Below are 17,588 nucleotides of genomic sequence, written 5' to 3'. Positions count from 1 at the left end.
CAAACAAACAGCAACTGAAAACCACTGCAGTGAAGGCCTGGCAGAGCATCAAAAAGGAGGAAACACAGCGTCTGGTGATGTCCATGAGTTCAAGACTTCAGGCAGTCATTGCCAACAAAGGGTTTTCAACCAAGTACTAAAAATGAACATTTTATTTAAAATTATTGAATCTGTCCAATTACTTTTGTTCCCTATAAAAACAGGGTGGCACATGTTAAGGAGCTGAAACTCCTAAACCCTTCATTCAATTTTAATGTTGATACCCTTAAATGAAAGCTGAAAGTCTGAAGTTCAACTGCATCTGAATTGTTTTGTTTAAAATTCATTGTGGTAATGTCTATTATCAAAATTAGAAAAATGTTGTCTCTGTCCAAATATATATGGACCTAACTGTATGCATTTTATTATTTAGCCAGTTTGTTGACTTTTAAAGCAGAGAGGGAAAAACTATACAAATAGTTAAAATAATCAAGTAATCCTACTTGATCTTGTCTCCATACTTACCCTTTATGTAAATACTGAATGAGGGACACTTGTTAAGTCTAAACATAGGTTACATGCCTCTGTATGGAGAGACTGAGAGAGAGAAACAGCCAGAGAGATTCTGCCAAGACATTTATACATCCCAAAAGGACCAGAGACAAGACGGCAGCCATTTTACATTATGGGCAGCACGGTGGCGCAGTGGATAGCACAGCAGCCTTGCAGCGCTGGGGTCCTGGGTTCTAATCCCACTCAGGACAACATCTGCAAAGAGTTTGTATGTTCTCTCCGTGTTTGCGTGGGTTTCCTCCGGGCACTCCGGTTTCCTCCCACATTCCAAAGACATACTGATAGGGAATTTAGATTGTGAGCCCCAACAGGGACAGCGATGATAATGTGTGTAAATTGTAAAGCGCTGCGGAATATGTTAGCGCTATATAAAAATAAAGATTATTATTTATGGCTCCATCATGAGGGTCATGGATCTATCATTCTATAGGAAACAACCTAGGGGTATTCAGCCTCGTTTGGAAGAATACAGATCTGCTCCATTGACTATCGCTGAACCATGGATACATTTGGAGAAGCCAGGTTGTGATCCTCCGATCAACTGACCTTGTATGGACTCAATGGACTGTCATCTTCCTATATTTGTTCCCTCCTCTCTGTGTGCGTACCACAGGTGGAGCAGTCGCCCCTGAAAGATGAAGCCAGGTTGTGATCCTCGGATCAACTGGCCTTGTACCTTGTATGGACTCATTGGACTGTCATCTTCCTACACTTGTTGTTCCTTTGTCTCTGTGTGTGTGGTATAGGTGGAGTAACCAGCCCTGGAATATGAAGCCAGGTTGTGATCCTCGGATTAACTGGCCTTGTATAGACTGAATGGACTGTCATCTTCCTACGCTTACTATATATCTATGGTTAGCACTTGACAAGACAATGTGGGTTATATTTATATTTGCTAGTGAAAAGGGACCATTGGCCCCATAGATACAAGTTCAATATAGAATCACTGCACTCATACAATGGAAAAGGTCGCTTTACTCATCACTGTTAATAAATATTCACCTGAAGCATACCTTTTTCATTGCATGAGTGTAGTGATTCTATATCGAACTTATATCTTCCTACGCTTGTCGTTACCTCCTCTCTGTGTGTGCGTGTCACAGGTGGGGTAGCAACCCCGGAAGATCTGAAGTCATGGCTGCTATTAACCCGGCGAGTTAGCGGAAGGGTGAGACTCTAATGTGTACCATCTTGGGTATTTTGCTGGGACTGTTCCATGTGTTATCTGCCTGTTTTGCGGTTCAGTAAAGCATTGCCACACTGTTTTACCCTCACCCTGTGTTGTCTGAGTAGCATTTTGCCCATATTAAAAGGAGAGCGGCATTTCGGCGGGACGATCCTTGGTCCATGTGGTTTTGACTAGCGGACGGCGCTTATTACAGTCCGGCAGGGACAACCATAGAGGTCTGCTGGAGACCTGGTTGTCATGCCAACCCATTGGTGACCCGTGATCACGTGACGGGGTCACCGATGGGTGGGATTTCCAGCACGCTTCTCCATTACTAAGCCGTGGGCTTGAGGGCACCGGTGAAATCAACCCCACAACTATTTCCCCACATTCCACTACTACAGGGCAAGTGGGAATAGCCGGGCAAAGCGCCAGAATTGGCATAGCTAATAGATGTACCTTATCTGGGCAGCTTCGGGCTGCTATTTTTAGGCTGGGGGTCAATATCCATGGCCCCTTACCAGCCTGAGAATACCAGCCCCAGCTGTGAGCTTTAGCAAGGCTGGTTGTCAAAAATAAGGGGGACCCCACACTGTTTTTTTTTATTTGTGGGGATCCCTCTATTCTTGATAGCCAACCTTGCTGAAGCTGACAGCTGAGGGTTGCAGCTTACTGTAACGCTCCTTCCCTGGCACCCGTCCATGTGGTACTGATGCTGGACATGCATGCCACACATGTTCCGCAAGTATTACACACACAGACATCTCCGGTACTGGAAATATCAAGACGTGTGAAAGAGACCTTATAGCGGGTTTTTATAGCAGGTTTTTATGTTTGGCTGCTGTCACACACTAAAAGATGCTTTTTATTGCAAAACATAGTTTTTCCATCACCACTGTTAGGTGTCGAGTTCCCGCTTCTGCACAGGGGGAATCTCGAGCCATCTCCGCTGCGGTCTCCCATTCTTCTCCAGCCGCAGTGGAGTCTGCTCAGCGGAGACGTCGGTCCCAGCGTCTTGCTCAGTCTCACTCTGTACTAAGAGTTACTGCTGCTTTTCCTGCTTCTGCCATTGAAGTCAGTGTTGGGCAGCGGCGAGCAGATGCTTTTGGGGCTAAGTCCTGCTTTTCTCTTTCTGAGCATGCCCAGGGCAAGATCTCCCGTTGGAGATCGAGGGTCACATGCTCAGGTACTGCAGCACATTCCATTGGTCCTCCAGGAAGGTCCTGAAAGGGCAAAACTTCGGTAGCAACTTCCCATTGGTCCTTTATTGGAAGGTCCTGAACGTGCTGCAACTATATAAGCTGCGCATGACCGCACGGCCATGCGCTAGTATAGACTTGACAATGTGTGTGTGTTGGTGGATGTATGTCGAAGGATGAAAGCTCCTAATCATTCCCATTCCTAGTGTTGTTGACTGGTCGCGAATGTAGGATTGCTATCTAGCGCCCGACTTAGCCATCAGCACGTATACACACAATACAGCGTCTTATTGCTATGACTGCCAGTGCGGCGCCGTGCGCTTTCACAGCACTTTCCTAACCCAAGCCTGGGTGGTTAGTGGCGTTCGCCAGTGCGGCACTGCATGCACTCTCGTGCTTCTAATGCTGTCACTCTGACATCCCAGTTGCGGTGTCGAGCACATGAGGTCTATGTACTCAAATCCTGTGTCTTGGGATTGAGTTCTGAGACTCCTTGCTTGCGCTCTTGGTGCGGTACCGCGGCCCTGTGACGCAACAGGGTTCGCTTCCTTCACACCGGGTGAGGTTAACCCGTGTGTGTATTCTCTTTGTACCGCCATATAGTCCGTCTTTACGTGGCAGCAGGTTCCATCTCTGCACGGTGGACCCCGGGCTGCGAACGCACCATACTCTATCTGTCTTATTATTTGGTGCGTTCCGCTAGCCCTAACATTATAGTAGCGCCAGGGTCTGGCTAGTAATGACGGACAAACAGCAATCCTTGCGGTATATCCAGCAGCTGGAGGGTAGGTTGGCGGCTCTCGAGAGCTCAACCTCAGCTGTGGATGTTACCGCAGTTGCTGTACAGGCTGCTAGCGTGGCTGCCACCCCTGTTCCGACATTATCTTGCCTCCCGCTGCCAGAAAAATTTTCTGGTGATAGCAAATTTTGTAGGGGATTCGTGAGTCAGTGTTCTATTCACCTTGAGCTCCTGGCTGCACGTTTTCCCACAGAGCGGGCTAAGGTGGGATTTATAGTGTCTTTCTTGTCGGACAGGGCGTTGGAATGGGCTACGCCGCTGTGGGAGCGTGGCGATCATGTGGTGCAGAGTCCTCCGCTGTTCCTGAGCACTCTGAAACAGGTCTTTTTAGGATACTGCACTCCAACTGCTGGCATTAACTCAGGGTGAGTCCTTGGTCAGTCATTTTGCCGTCCAATTCCACACTTTAGCTTCTGAGCTGGAGTGGTCGGATAAAGCTCTTATCCCCATATTTTGGAGGGGCCAGGCTGATTACATTAAGGACGCTCTGGCCACTAGGGAGATTCCTGCCACACTGGAGGAGTTAATAACCGTCTCTACTCGAATTGACCTCCGTTTTAACGAGCGGAGGTTAGAGCGAGCCCAGTGTAGGCAGAGGTTTCGGCTGGCTCCTACCTTCGCCAAACCTCTGTAATCTCCGGTCCTGGTTCCTGAGTCACATGAGGCCATGGAGGTGTCACAAGCGGGATCTAAGTCCCGGACCGCTTGTGCACTCAAGGTCTGTCATGTTTGCCAGCAGTCAGGGCATCTAGCCACCAGGTGTCCTCAGCGGTCGAGGAAACGTCAGCGTCTAGTGGTAGTAAGTGGAGGTACATTAGACACGGCGACGTTTGCCTCCAAATTGTCCTTCAAGGGGACAATTATTATTGGCTCATTCTCCCACTCGGTAGAGCTCTGCGTGGATTCTGGGGCGGAGGGCAATTTTATGTCTTCTGCCTTCGCCCAACGTCACGCAATACCCCTGGTTATGCTAGCTCAACCAGTAACGGTACGAGTGGTGAATGGGTCGACACTGCCCTCACAGATAACACACCAGACCATCCCTTTTACTCTGTCCATGTCGCCATCTCATCAGGAGATTATATCTCTGCTCGTCATTCCTGAGGGAATTGATGAGGTCCTGTTGGAAATACCTTGGCTACGGTACCACTCTCCTCATATCGAGTGGTCGTCAGGCAGAATTCTGGGATGGGGTGAATCTTGTAGGGGTAGGTGTCAGAGGGAGTGCGTTCAGGTTGCTAATACAGAGGTACCCACAGATCTATCCTCTCTCCCCAAGCAGTATTGGTCTTATGCAGACGTGTTCTCCAAAAAGGCGGCGGAGACCCTTCCGCCCCATCGCCCCTATGACTGTCCTATAGATCTCTTGCCTGGTGCTGAGCCTCCCCGGGGTCGAGTCTATCCGTTATCTCTCCCTGATACAGAGGCAATGTCACAGTACATCCAAGAGAATCTGGCAAGAGGATTCATTAGGAAGTCAGTGTCACCTGCTGGGGCAGGGTTCTTCTTCGTACAGAAGAAGAATGGAGAATTGCGTCCTTGCATAGATTACAGGGGTCTTAACGCCATCACCGTTAAAAATAAGTACCCGCTGCCCCTGATTTCTGAGCTTTTTGATAGGCTACGGGGAGCTAAGGTATTTACCAAATTAGACCTGCGGGGAGCTTATAACCTGATTCGCATCCGTGAGGGGGACGAATGGAAGACGGCGTTTAACACCAGAGATGGGCACTATGAGTATCTGGTGATGCCCTTCGGGCTCTGTAATGCCCCAGCCGTTTTCCAAGACTTTGTCGACATCTTCCGGGATATGCTTTCCACCTCGGTCGTAGTCTATCTGGATGATAGTCTCATCTTCTCTCCAGATATTGACTCCCACCGGAGAGATGTTGGCAGAGTCTTCGACCTCTTACGGACAAACTCTCTTTACGCAAAGTTGGAGAAGTGCGTGTTTGAGCAGGAGTCTTTACCTTTCCTGGGCTATATCATCTCTGCCCAGGGATTGGCTATGGATCCTGCCAAACTACAGGCTGTGATGGACTGGCAAAAACCCCATTCACTTAAAGCGGTGCAGCGCTTTATGGGGTTCATTAATTATTACCGCCAGTTCATTCCCCACTTCTCAACTTTGGTAGCTCCCTTGGTAGCCCTCACCAAGAAGGGAGCAAATCCCAAAGTGTGGTCTGAAGAGGTCTCCAGGGCCTTTTCTTCTACTAAGTCTCATTTTGCTAGCGCTCCCATCCTACATCGTCCCGATGTCGATAAGCCGTTTATAATGGAGGTGGATGACTCTTCTGTTGGTGCTGGAGCAGTCCTCTTCCAAAAGGATGCTCAAGGTCGGAAGCATCCGTGCTTCTTCTCCAAGACATTCTCACCAGCAGAGAGGAATTATTCCATCGGGGACAGGGAGTTGCTAGCGATGAAATTGGCTTTCTCAGAGTGGAGACATCTCTTGGAGGGGGCTCGTTTTCCCTTTCAAGTTTTCACAGACCACAAAAATTTGCTATATTTGCAAACAGCCCAGCGGCTAAATTCTCGCCAGGCCAGATGGTCCTTATTCTTCTCCCGATTCCACTTCACCCTCCATTATCTCGCTGGGGAGAAGAACATTCGAGCTGATGCCCTTTCTCGCTCTGTTGTGTCATCTGAGGAGGAGGAAGGAGAGCCTCGGCTTATTGTTCTTTCTGAGAGCTTGAGAACCGTGGCTCCGGTGTCGCTTGAGTCTGTGCCTCCGGGCAAGACTTTTGTGCCCATAAATTTGCGACCGGAGGTTCTCTCTTGGGCTCATTCCTCCAGGGTGGGTGGACACTTTGGGACAAAAAGGACATCTGAGCTGCTGGCGAGGACGTACTGGTGGCCGCATATGCTCCGAGATGTCAGAGATTACATTCTGGCGTGTGTCTCATGCGCCAAAAATAAGTCTCCTCGACAACGGCCATCTGGGTTACTCTATCCCTTGCCGGTGGCAGACAGGCCCTGGGAGATGGTTGGGATGGACTTTGTAGTGGGTTTGCCCAAGTCTCGTGGCTGTACTGTCATTTGGGTTATTACCGATCATTTCTCGAAAATGGTGCATTTGGTGCCGCTCCCACGGTTACCTTCTGCACGGGCCTTGGCAGCGTTGTTCATAAGACACATCTTCCGCCTACACGGCGGAATTGTCAGTGACCGGGGTCCCCAGTTTGCGTCTCGGTTCTGGAGAGAGCTTTGTCATCTTCTCAGCATTGAGTTAAATCTCTCTTCCGCATATCATCCCGAGACGAATGGGTTGGTAGAGAGGGCCAATCAGACTCTGGTCACATATCTACGACATTTTGTTTCTGCCAGGCAGGATGACTGGGCATCTTTATTACCATGGGCAGAGTTCGCCCTTAATAACGCTGTAGCCGACTCCACCGGTCAGACTCCTTTCCTCCTTAATTACGGCCAGCATCCGCGGGTTCCTGTGCCTATACCCGTGTCCTCTGCTGACTCCAGGGTGGCAGACTGGGCAGTGGAGGCACGGGACATTTGGGACCGCACTCAGGATGCCATTCGGGCCTCAAAGGAGAGAATGACGTCCTCCGCTGATGCACGTCGGCGCCCTGCCCCGACCTTTGCTTCTGGCGATTTAGTGTGGCTATCCGCCCGTAACATCAGGCTGCGTGTAGAGTCCACTAAGTTTGCACCTCGCTACTTGGGTCCCTTCAAGGTCCTCGAACAGGTTAATCCTGTGGTCTACCGTTTGGCCCTTCCTCCATGCCTTGGTATCACCGACACCTTTCATGTGTCCCTCCTTAAGCCCGTATACATGTCCTGGTTTTCTGAGTCATCTGCCGAGACATCGGGTTCGTCTACGGACGATTTCGGGGTGCAAGGTGGTACGTGGTAAAAAATTTTATTTGGTGGACTGGAAGGGTTACGGCCCTGAGGATAAGTCCTGGGAGTCTGCTGAGCACATTCGGGCTCCGCAGCTCGTTGCTGCCTTTGAACGTAGCGAGGCCCAAGGAGGGGGGGTAATGTTAGGTGTCGAGTTCCCGCTTCTGCACAGGGGGAATCTCGAGCCATCTCCGCTGCGGTCTCCCATTCTTCTCCAGCCACAGTGGAGTCTGCTCAGCGGAGACGTCGGTCCCAGCGTCTTGCTCAGTCTCACTCTGTACAAAGAGTTACTGCTGCTTTTCCTGCTTCTGCCATTGAAGTCAGTGTTGGGCAGCGGCGAGCAGATGCTTTTGGGGCTAAGTCCTGCTTTTCTCTTTCTGAGCATGCCCAGGACAAGTGTTGTGAATTCCGTTCTGGAGCTCCCTCCTGTGGTTGCTAATGGTATTTTTGTGAGTTCTGCCCCTGGGCTCCCTCTGGTGGTTTCGAGTGGAACTGCTGCTCCTTTAGGTAGCTGTAGCAGCTGCCTTCACTAATCCCCTTGCCTGGGTTTGTTATTTAAACCTGCTCTGGGCTTTAGTTCATGCTTGCTGTCAATGTTCTTGGTTGGATTTGGTTCTCTCCTTGGATTTCTCATATGGCCTGTCCTTGTCAGCAAAAGATAAGTTTTTGCTAGTTTTTGTTTGTCCATTTGTTTGGACTCTATTGCTCTGCAAATATGTCTCTTTTTGTCCAGCTTGTCACTATGTCTTATTCAGGCTAGCTGGAAGCTCTGGGAAAGCAGATTTGCCCCTCCACACCGTGAGTCGGTGTGGAGTTCATTTTTGTAAACTCTGCGTGGATTTTGTAGTTTTTTAATACTGACCGCACAGTATCCTTTTCTCTCTGTCTATCAAGTTTAGTATTGGCCTCCTTTGCTGAATTCTGATTTCATTTCTGTGTACGTCATTTCCCTCTCCATTCACAGTCAATATTTGTGGGGGGCTGTCTTTCCTTTTGGGGGTTTCTCTGAGGCAAGATAGCTTTCTATTTCCTTCTTTAGGGGTAGTTAATTCTTAGGGTGTGAAGAGGTGTCTAGGGAGAGTCAGGAACATCCCACGGCTATTTCTAGTGTTGTTGTTAGGATTAGGGACTGCGGTCAGTAGAGATACCACCTTCTCAGAGCTTGTCCCATGTTGCGTTTTAGCCACCAGGTCATATCAGTGTGGCCTCTTAACCACCAGGTCACAACAGTACAGCAGGCCCACAATGTGTTAAATGCATCTCAGAAGAGGGAAAAGAAAGTTCTGAGTCATTTTTTTTTCCTTTGTAGCTTGTTTTGTCTTTTTTTTTCCCCTTAATCTCTGGGTGGTTCAGGATTTTGGTGCTGATATGGAAGTTCAGGGTCTGTCCTTGCGCGTGGATCAACTCGCTGCTAGGGTACAGAGTATTCAAGATTATGTTGTCCAGACTCCGGTATTAGAGCCTAGAATTCCTATTCCTGATTTATTTTCTGGGGATAGATCTAAATTTTTGAATTTTAAAAATAATTGCAGATTGTTTTTTGCTCTGAGACCCCGTTCCTCTGGTGACCCCATTCAGCAGGTGAAGATTATTATTTATTTGCTGCGTGGCGACCCGCAGGACTGGGCATTCTCCCTTGAGCCAGGAAATCCTGCATTGCTCAATATTGACGCATTTTTTCAAGCTCTCGGATTGCTGTATGACGAGCCTAATTCTGTGGATCAGTTAAGTAAATAAGGCAGCACACTGCAGCGCTAGAACATGCAAACTTAAAACACGAAATTTGAACTACATTACTGCACTAGAAATATGAAAAATGAGAGCGTTTAGCGCATAAAAATGGCCAATTTTATGTGTACCTGGTAGCCCCTTTACACCATCTCTCTTATACCAGGTCCTACGCTTGCCTTCCTCGCTGAGAATAAACGTCTCCATCTGAATGGGTACATGTGAAACCTCTACTTAGACTGAAATTCTCTCTCTCTGTGGAGGGGTATGGAATCTGCTGTAATTAAAACACCTGTGGCTAGGAGGCGGGAGTGCACGATCAGAAGGCTAAAGAATACATTTCAAAAACCTGACCGGCACATCCAACATAGACTAAGTGTGAACAGGTGCTGAACCTTGAGTCGCCAACTCATATATAGTTAAGTAAATAAGGCAGCACACTGCAGCGCTAGAACATGCAAACTTAAAACACGAAATTTGAACTGCATTACAAGCGTAGGACCTGGTATAAAAGAGATGCCGTAAAGGGGCTACCAGGTACACATAAAATTGGCCATTTTTATGCGCTAAACGCTCTCATTTTTCATATTTCTAGTGCAGTAATGCAGTTCAAATTTCGTGTTTTAAGTTTGCATGTTCTAGCGCTGCAGTGTGCTGCCTTATTTACTTAACTATATACGAGTTGGCGACTCAAGGTTCAGCACCTGTTCACACTTAGTCTATATTGGATGTGCTGGTCAGGTTTTTGAAATGTATTCTTTAGCCTTCTGATCGTGCACTCCCGCCTCCTAGCCACAGGTGTTTTAATTACAGCAGGTCCCATATCCCTCCACAGAGAGAGAGAATTTCAGTCTAAGTAGAGGTTTCACATGTACCCATTCAGATGGAGACGTTTATTCTCAGCGAGGAAGGCAAGCGTAGGACCTGGTATAAGAGATGCCGTAAAGGGGCTACCAGGTACACATAAAATTGGCCATTTTTATGCGCTAAACGCTCTCATTTTTCAGAGAATGAAGAGAAATAAAGTGGCACTCACCCGATATTGCTATGTGAGAAATGTCCTTAATTCAGAGTATACACTCACAGACATCTGGTGGAGAGGCGGCTTGGTAGGAAGGAAGGTGCAAGAGGAGGCAAGAGGACGACGGCCGTTTCGCGCCTGCGCGCTTCAACGGGTCCAGGTGCCTCTGGATCTTCATTGCTTTTTGATTGAGCACCACCCTAATGCTATTGATTATCGCATGCCGCAATGGTTCTGAATTGAGTCTTCATTTCCCAGCGCTGTTGATTTGCAGTCTAGGCGAACTCCACGCTATATTACACTTGTGGAGAAAACACTTGGTGCCATTCTATCTTCGCTCTCATTTTTCATATTTCTAGTGCAGTAATGCAGTTCAAATTTCGTGTTTTAAGTTTGCATGTTCTAGCACTGCAGTGTGCTGCCTTATTTACTTAACTATATACGAGTTGGCGACTCAAGGTTCAGCACCTGTTCACACTTAGTCTATGTTGGATGTGCCGGTCAGGTTTTTGAAATGTAATTCTGTGGATCAAGCAGAAAAAACTTTGCTGGCTCTGTGTCAGGGTCAGGAAGCAGCAGAAGTATACTGCCAGAAATTTAGAAAGTGGTCTGTGCTCACAAAATGGAATGAGAATGCCCTGGCAGCGATTTTCAGAAAGGGTCTTTCTGAAGCCCTTAAAGATGTTATGGTGGGGTTTCCTACGCCTGTTGGTCTGAATGAGTCAATGTCTTTGGCCATTCAGATTGATCGGCGCTTGCGTGAGCGCAAGGTGGTGCACCATATGGCAGTGTCCTCTGAGCAAAGTCCTGAGCCTATGCAATGTGATAGGATTTTGACTAGAGCAGAAAGGCAGAAATTCAGATGTCAGAATGGCCTGTGTTTTTACTGTGGTGATTCTGCTCATGCTATTTCTGATTGCCCTAAGCGTACTAGGAGGGTCCCTGGGTCTGTTACCATTAGTACTGTACAGCCTAAATTTCTCTTGTCTGTTACCCTGATTTGCTCATTGTCATCCTTTCCTGTTATGGCATTTGTGGATTCTGGTGCTGCCCTGAACTTAATGGACTTAGAATTTGCCAAGCGCTGTGGTTTTTCCTTGGAGCCTTTGCAGAGTCCTATTCCCTTAAGGGGGATTGATGCTACGCCATTGGCCAAGAATAAACCTCAGTACTGGACACAGTTAACCATGTGCATGGCTCCAGCACATCAGGAAAATATTCGCTTTTTGGTGTTGCATAATTTGCATGATGTTGTTGTGCTGGGTTTTCCATGGTTACAGGTACATAATCCAGTGCTGGATTGGAGATCTATGTCTGTGACTGGTTGGGGTTGTCAGGGAATACATAGTGATATTCCTTTGATGTCCATTTCCTCGTCCCCTTCTTCTGAAGTTCCTGAGTTTTTGTCAGATTTCCAGGATGTACAGTGCCTACAAGTAGTATTCAACCCCTGCAGATTTAGCAGGTTTAATAAGATGCAAATAAGTTAGAGCCTTCAAACTTCAAACAAGAGCAGGATTTATTAACAGATGCATAAATCTTACAAACCAAAAAGTTTTGTTGCTCAGTTAAATTTTTATAAATTTTAAACATAAAAGTGTGGGTCAATTATTATTTAATTATTGAGTGGCTGAATTCACTCCTGTGGTCACAAGTGGTACTGCAGCTTCTGAGCTTCCTTCCTCAGGTGTTCTGGTGAGCTCATTAGCTGCTTCGTTACTTAACTCCACCTGATGCTGCTATCCTTGCTCCTAGTCAATGTTCCAGTGTTGGATCTGAGCTTCTCCTGATTGTTCCTGTGACCTGCTGCTCTGTATAGCTAAGTGCTTTTTTGCTATTTTGTTGCCTTTTTTCTGTCCAGCTTGTCTTTTGTTTTGCTGGAAGCTCTGAGACGCAAAGGGTGTACCGCTGTGCCGTTAGTCCGGCACGGTGGGTCTTTTTTGCCCCTTTGCGTGGGTTTTGCTTTAGGGTTTTTTGTAGACTGCAAAGTTCGCTTTACTGTCCTCGCTCTGTCTAAGAATATCGGGCCCCACTTTGCTGAATCTATTTCATCCCTACGTTTTGTCTTTTCATCTTACTCACAGTCATTATATGTGGGGGGCTGCCTTTTCCTTTGGGGTATTTCTCTGGGGGCAAGTCAGGCCTATTTTTCTATCTTCAGGCTAGCTAGTTTCTTAGGCTGTGCCGAGTTGCATAGGTAGTGGTTAGGCGCAATCCACAGCCACTTTTAGTTGTATTTAGGATAGGATCAGGTGTGCAGTCTACAGAGTTTCCACGTCTCAGAGCTCGTTCTTTTGTTTTTGGGTATTTGTCAGATCACTGTGTGCGCTCTGATCGCTAGGCACACTGTGTCTCTGGATTGCCTTCATTACACCTTTCATTAGCAGACATAACAGTACTAGGAGCCAACTAATGATTCTCAATAGAGGGAAAGAAAAAGTTCTGACATCATTTTTTTTTTTTTCTCTGCTCTGTGTTCACTTTTTTTTTTTTTTCCCCTAGACATTTGGGTGTTTCTGGACACAGGTGTGGACATGGATTTTCAGGGTCTGTGCTCTTCAATGGATAATCTCGTTATAAATGTACAAAAGATTCAAGATACTATTGATCAGAAATCTATGTTAGAACCAAGAATTCCTATTCCTGATTTGTTTTTTGGAGATAGAACTAAGTTTCCAAGTTTCAAAAATAATTGTAAGCTATTTCTGGCCTTGAAACCTCATTCTTCTGGTAATCCTATTCAACAGGTTTTGATTATTATTTCTTTTTTGCGCGGCGACCCTCAAGACTGGGCATTTTCTCTTGCACCAGGAGACCCTGCATTGAGTAGTGTCGATGCGTTTTTCCTGGCACTCGGATTACTGTACGATGAGCCTAATTCAGTGGATCAGGCTGAGAAAAATTTGCTGGCTTTGTGCCAGGGTCAGGATGATATAGAAGTATATTGTCAGAAATTTAGGAAATGGTCAGTACTCACTCAGTGGAATGAATCTGCGCTGGCAGCTTTGTTCAGAAAGGGTCTCTCTGAGGCTCTTAAGGATGTCATGGTGGGATTTCCTATGCCTGCTGGTTTGAATGAGTCTTTGTCTTTAGCCATTCAGATCGGTAGACGCTTGCGCGAGCGTAAATCTGTGCACCATTTGGCGGTATTGCCTGAGGTTAAACCTGAGCCTATGCAGTGCGATAGGACTATGACCAGAGTGGAACGGCAGGAATACAGACGTCTGAATGGGCTATGTTTCTACTGTGGTGATTCCACTCATGCTATTTCTGATTGTCCTAAGCGCACTAAGCGGTCCGCTAGGTCTGCCGTCATTGGTACTGTACAGTCCAAATTCCTTCTGTCCATTACCTTGATATGCTCTTTGTCGTCGTTTTCTGTCATGGCGTTTGTGGATTCAGGCGCTGCCCTAAATCTGATGGATTTGGATTATGCTAAACGTTGTGGGTTTTTCTTGGAGCCTTTGTGGTGTCCTATTCCATTGAGAGGAATTGATGCTACACCTTTGGCCAAGAATAAACCTCAGTACTGGGCCCAGCTGACCATGTGCATGGCTCCTGCACATCAGGAAGTTATTCGCTTTCTGGTGTTGCATAATCTGCATGATGTGGTCGTGTTGGGGTTGCCATGGCTACAAACCCATAATCCAGTATTGGATTGGAATTCCATGTCGGTATCCAGCTGGGGTTGTCAGGGGGTACATGGTGATGTTCCATTTTTGTCGATTTCGTCATCCACCCCTTCTGAGGTCCCAGAGTTCTTGTCTGATTATCAGGATGTATTTGAAGAGCCCAAGTCCGATGCCCTACCTCCGCATAGGGATTGTGATTGTGCTATCAATTTGATTCCTGGTAGTAAATTCCCTAAAGGTCGATTATTTAATTTATCCGTGCCCGAACACGCCGCTATGCGCAGTTATGTGAAGGAATCCCTAGAGAAGGAACATATTCGCCCATCGTCATCACCACTGGGAGCAGGGTTCTTCTTTGTAGCTAAGAAGGATGGTTCGCTGAGACCGTGTATTGATTACCGCCTTCTTAATAAGATCACTGTTAAATTTCAGTATCCCTTGCCATTGTTATCTGACTTGTTTGCTCGGATTAAGGGGGCTAGTTGGTTCACTAAGATAGATCTTCGTGGTGCGTATAATCTGGTGAGAATCAGGCAAGGAGATGAATGGAAAACTGCATTCAATACGCCCGAGGGTCATTTTGAGTATCTAGTGATGCCGTTCGGACTTGCCAATGCTCCATCAGTGTTTCAATCCTTTATGCATGACATCTTCCGTGAGTACCTGGATAAATTCCTGATTGTTTACTTGGATGACATTTTGATCTTCTCAGATGATTGGGAGTCTCATGTGAAGCAGGTCAGAATGGTTTTTCAGGTCCTGCGTGCTAACTCTTTGTTTGTGAAGGGATCAAAGTGTCTCTTCGGTGTGCAGAAAGTTTCATTTTTGGGATTCATCTTTTCCCCTTCTACTATCGAGATGGATCCAGTTAAGGTCCAAGCCATCCAGGATTGGATTCAGCCGACATCTCTGAAAAGTCTGCAAAAGTTCCTGGGCTTTGCTAATTTTTATCGTCGCTTCATCTGTAATTTTTCTAGCATTGCCAAACCATTGACCGATTTGACCAAGAAGGGTGCTGATTTGGTCAATTGGTCTTCTGCTGCTGTGGAAGCTTTTCAGGAGTTGAAGCGTCGTTTTTGTTCTGCCCCTGTGTTGTGTCAGCCAGATGTTTCTCTTCCGTTCCAGGTCGAGGTTGATGCTTCTGAGATTGGAGCAGGGGCGGTTTTGTCACAGAGAGGTTCTGATTGCTCAGTGATGAAACCATGTGCTTTCTTTTCCAGGAAGTTTTCGCCCGCTGAGCGTAATTATGATGTGGGCAACCGAGAGTTGCTGGCCATGAAGTGGGCATTCGAGGAGTGGCGTCATTGGCTTGAAGGAGCTAAGCATCGCGTGGTGGTATTGACTGATCATAAGAACTTGACTTATCTCGAGTCTGCCAAGCGCTTGAATCCTAGACAGGCCCGTTGGTCGTTATTTTTTGCCCGCTTCGACTTTGTGATTTCGTACCTTCCGGGCTCTAAAAATGTGAAGGCGGATGCTCTGTCTAGGAGTTTTGTGCCCGACTCTCCGGGTTTATCTGAGCCTGCGGGTATCCTCAAGGAAGGAGTCATTGTGTCTGCCATCTCCCCTGATTTGCGGCGGGTGCTGCAAAAATTTCAGACGAATAAACCTGATCGTTGTCCAGCGGAGAAACTGTTCGTCCCTGATAGGTGGATGGTCCATCTGGTGCCCTTGGCTAAATTGCCTTCCTCCTCTGATTTGGTACCTTTGTTCTTTCAGCATGTGGTTCGGTTGCATGGCATTCCTGAGAATATTGTTTCTGACAGAGGTTCCCAGTTTGTTTCAAGGTTCTGGCGAGCCTTTTGTGGTAGGATGGGCATTGACCTATCCTTTTCCTCGGCTTTCCATCCTCAGACTAATGGCCAGACCGAACGAACCAATCAGACCTTGGAAACATATCTGAGATGTTTTGTTTCTGCAGACCAGGATGATTGGGTGTCCTTTTTGCCGTTGGCTGAGTTCGCCCTTAATAATCGGGCCAGCTCGGCTACCTTGGTTTCTCCATTTTTCTGCAATTCTGGGTTCCATCCTCGTTTCTCTTCAGGACAGGTTGAGTCTTCGGACTGTCCTGGTGTGGATTCTGTGGTGGACAGGTTGCAGCAGATCTGGACTCAGGTAGTGGACAATTTGACCTTGTCCCAGGAGAAGGCTCAACTTTTCGCTAATCGCAGACGCCGTGTGGGTCCCCGACTTCGTGTTGGGGATCTGGTTTGGTTATCTTCTCGTCATATTCCTATGAAGGTTTCCTCTCCTAAATTTAAACCTCGTTTTATTGGTCCGTATAGGATTTCTGAGGTTCTCAATCCTGTGTCTTTTCGTCTGACCCTCCCAGACTCCTTTTCCATACATAATGTATTCCATAGGTCATTGTTGCGGAGATACGTGGCACCTATGGTTCCATCTGTTGAGCCTCCTGCCCCGGTTTTGGTGGAGGGGGAATTGGAGTATATTGTGGAGAAGATTTTGGATTCTCGTGTTTCTAGACGGAAACTCCAGTATCTGGTTAAATGGAAGGGTTATGCTCAGGAAGATAATTCCTGGGTTTTTGCCTCTGATGTTCATGCTCCCGATCTTGTTCGTGCCTTTCATGCGGCTCATCCTGGTAGGCCTGGGGGCTCTGGTGAGGGTTCGGTGACCCCTCCTCAAGGGGGGGGTACTGTTGTGAATTCTGTGGCTGAATTCACTCCTGTGGTCACAAGTGGTACTGCAGCTTCTGAGCTTCCTTCCTCAGGTGTTCTGGTGAGCTCATTAGCTGCTTCGTTACTTAACTCCACCTGATGCTGCTATCCTTGCTCCTAGTCAATGTTCAAGTGTTGGATCTGAGCTTCTCCTGATTGTTCCTGTGACCTGCTGCTCTGTATAGCTAAGTGCTTTTTTGCTATTTTGTTGCCTTTTTTCTGTCCAGCTTGTCTTTTGTTTTGCTGTAAGCTCTGAGACGCAAAGGGTGTACCGCCGTGCCGTTAGTCCGGCACGGTGGGTCTTTTTTGCCCCTTTGCGTGGGTTTTGCTTTAGGGTTTTTTGTAGACTGCAAAGTTCGCTTTACTGTCCTCGCTCTGTCTAAGAATATCGGGCCCCACTTTGCTGAATCTATTTCATCCCTACGTTTTGTCTTTTCATCTTACTCACAGTCATTATATGTGGGGGGCTGCCTTTTCCTTTGGGGTATTTCTCTGGGGGCAAGTCAGGCCTATTTTTCTATCTTCAGGCTAGCTAGTTTCTTAGGCTGTGCCGAGTTGCATAGGTAGTGGTTAGGCGCAATCCACAGCCACTTTTAGTTGTGTTTAGGATAGGATCAGGTGTGCAGTCTACAGAGTTTCCACGTCTCAGAGCTCGTTCTTTTGTTTTTGGGTATTTGTCAGATCACTGTGTGCGCTCTGATCGCTAGGCACACTGTGTCTCTGGATTGCCTTCATTACACCTTTCATTAGCAGACATAACACACCACCATGCTTGACTGTAGGGATGGTATTCTTGGGGTCGTATGCAGTGCCATCCAGTCTCCAAATGTCACGTGTGTGGTTGGCACCAAAGATCTCGATCTTGGTCTCATCAGACCAGAGAACCTTGAACCAGTCAGTCTCAGAGTCCTCCAAGTGATCATGAGCAAACTGTAGACGAGCCTTGATATGAC

The sequence above is a fragment of the Ranitomeya imitator genome, chromosome 2 (genome assembly GCF_032444005.1).
Source record: "Ranitomeya imitator isolate aRanImi1 chromosome 2, aRanImi1.pri, whole genome shotgun sequence".
Taxonomy (NCBI): Eukaryota; Metazoa; Chordata; class Amphibia; order Anura; family Dendrobatidae; genus Ranitomeya; species Ranitomeya imitator.
This window is presented reverse-complemented; position numbering follows the sequence as displayed.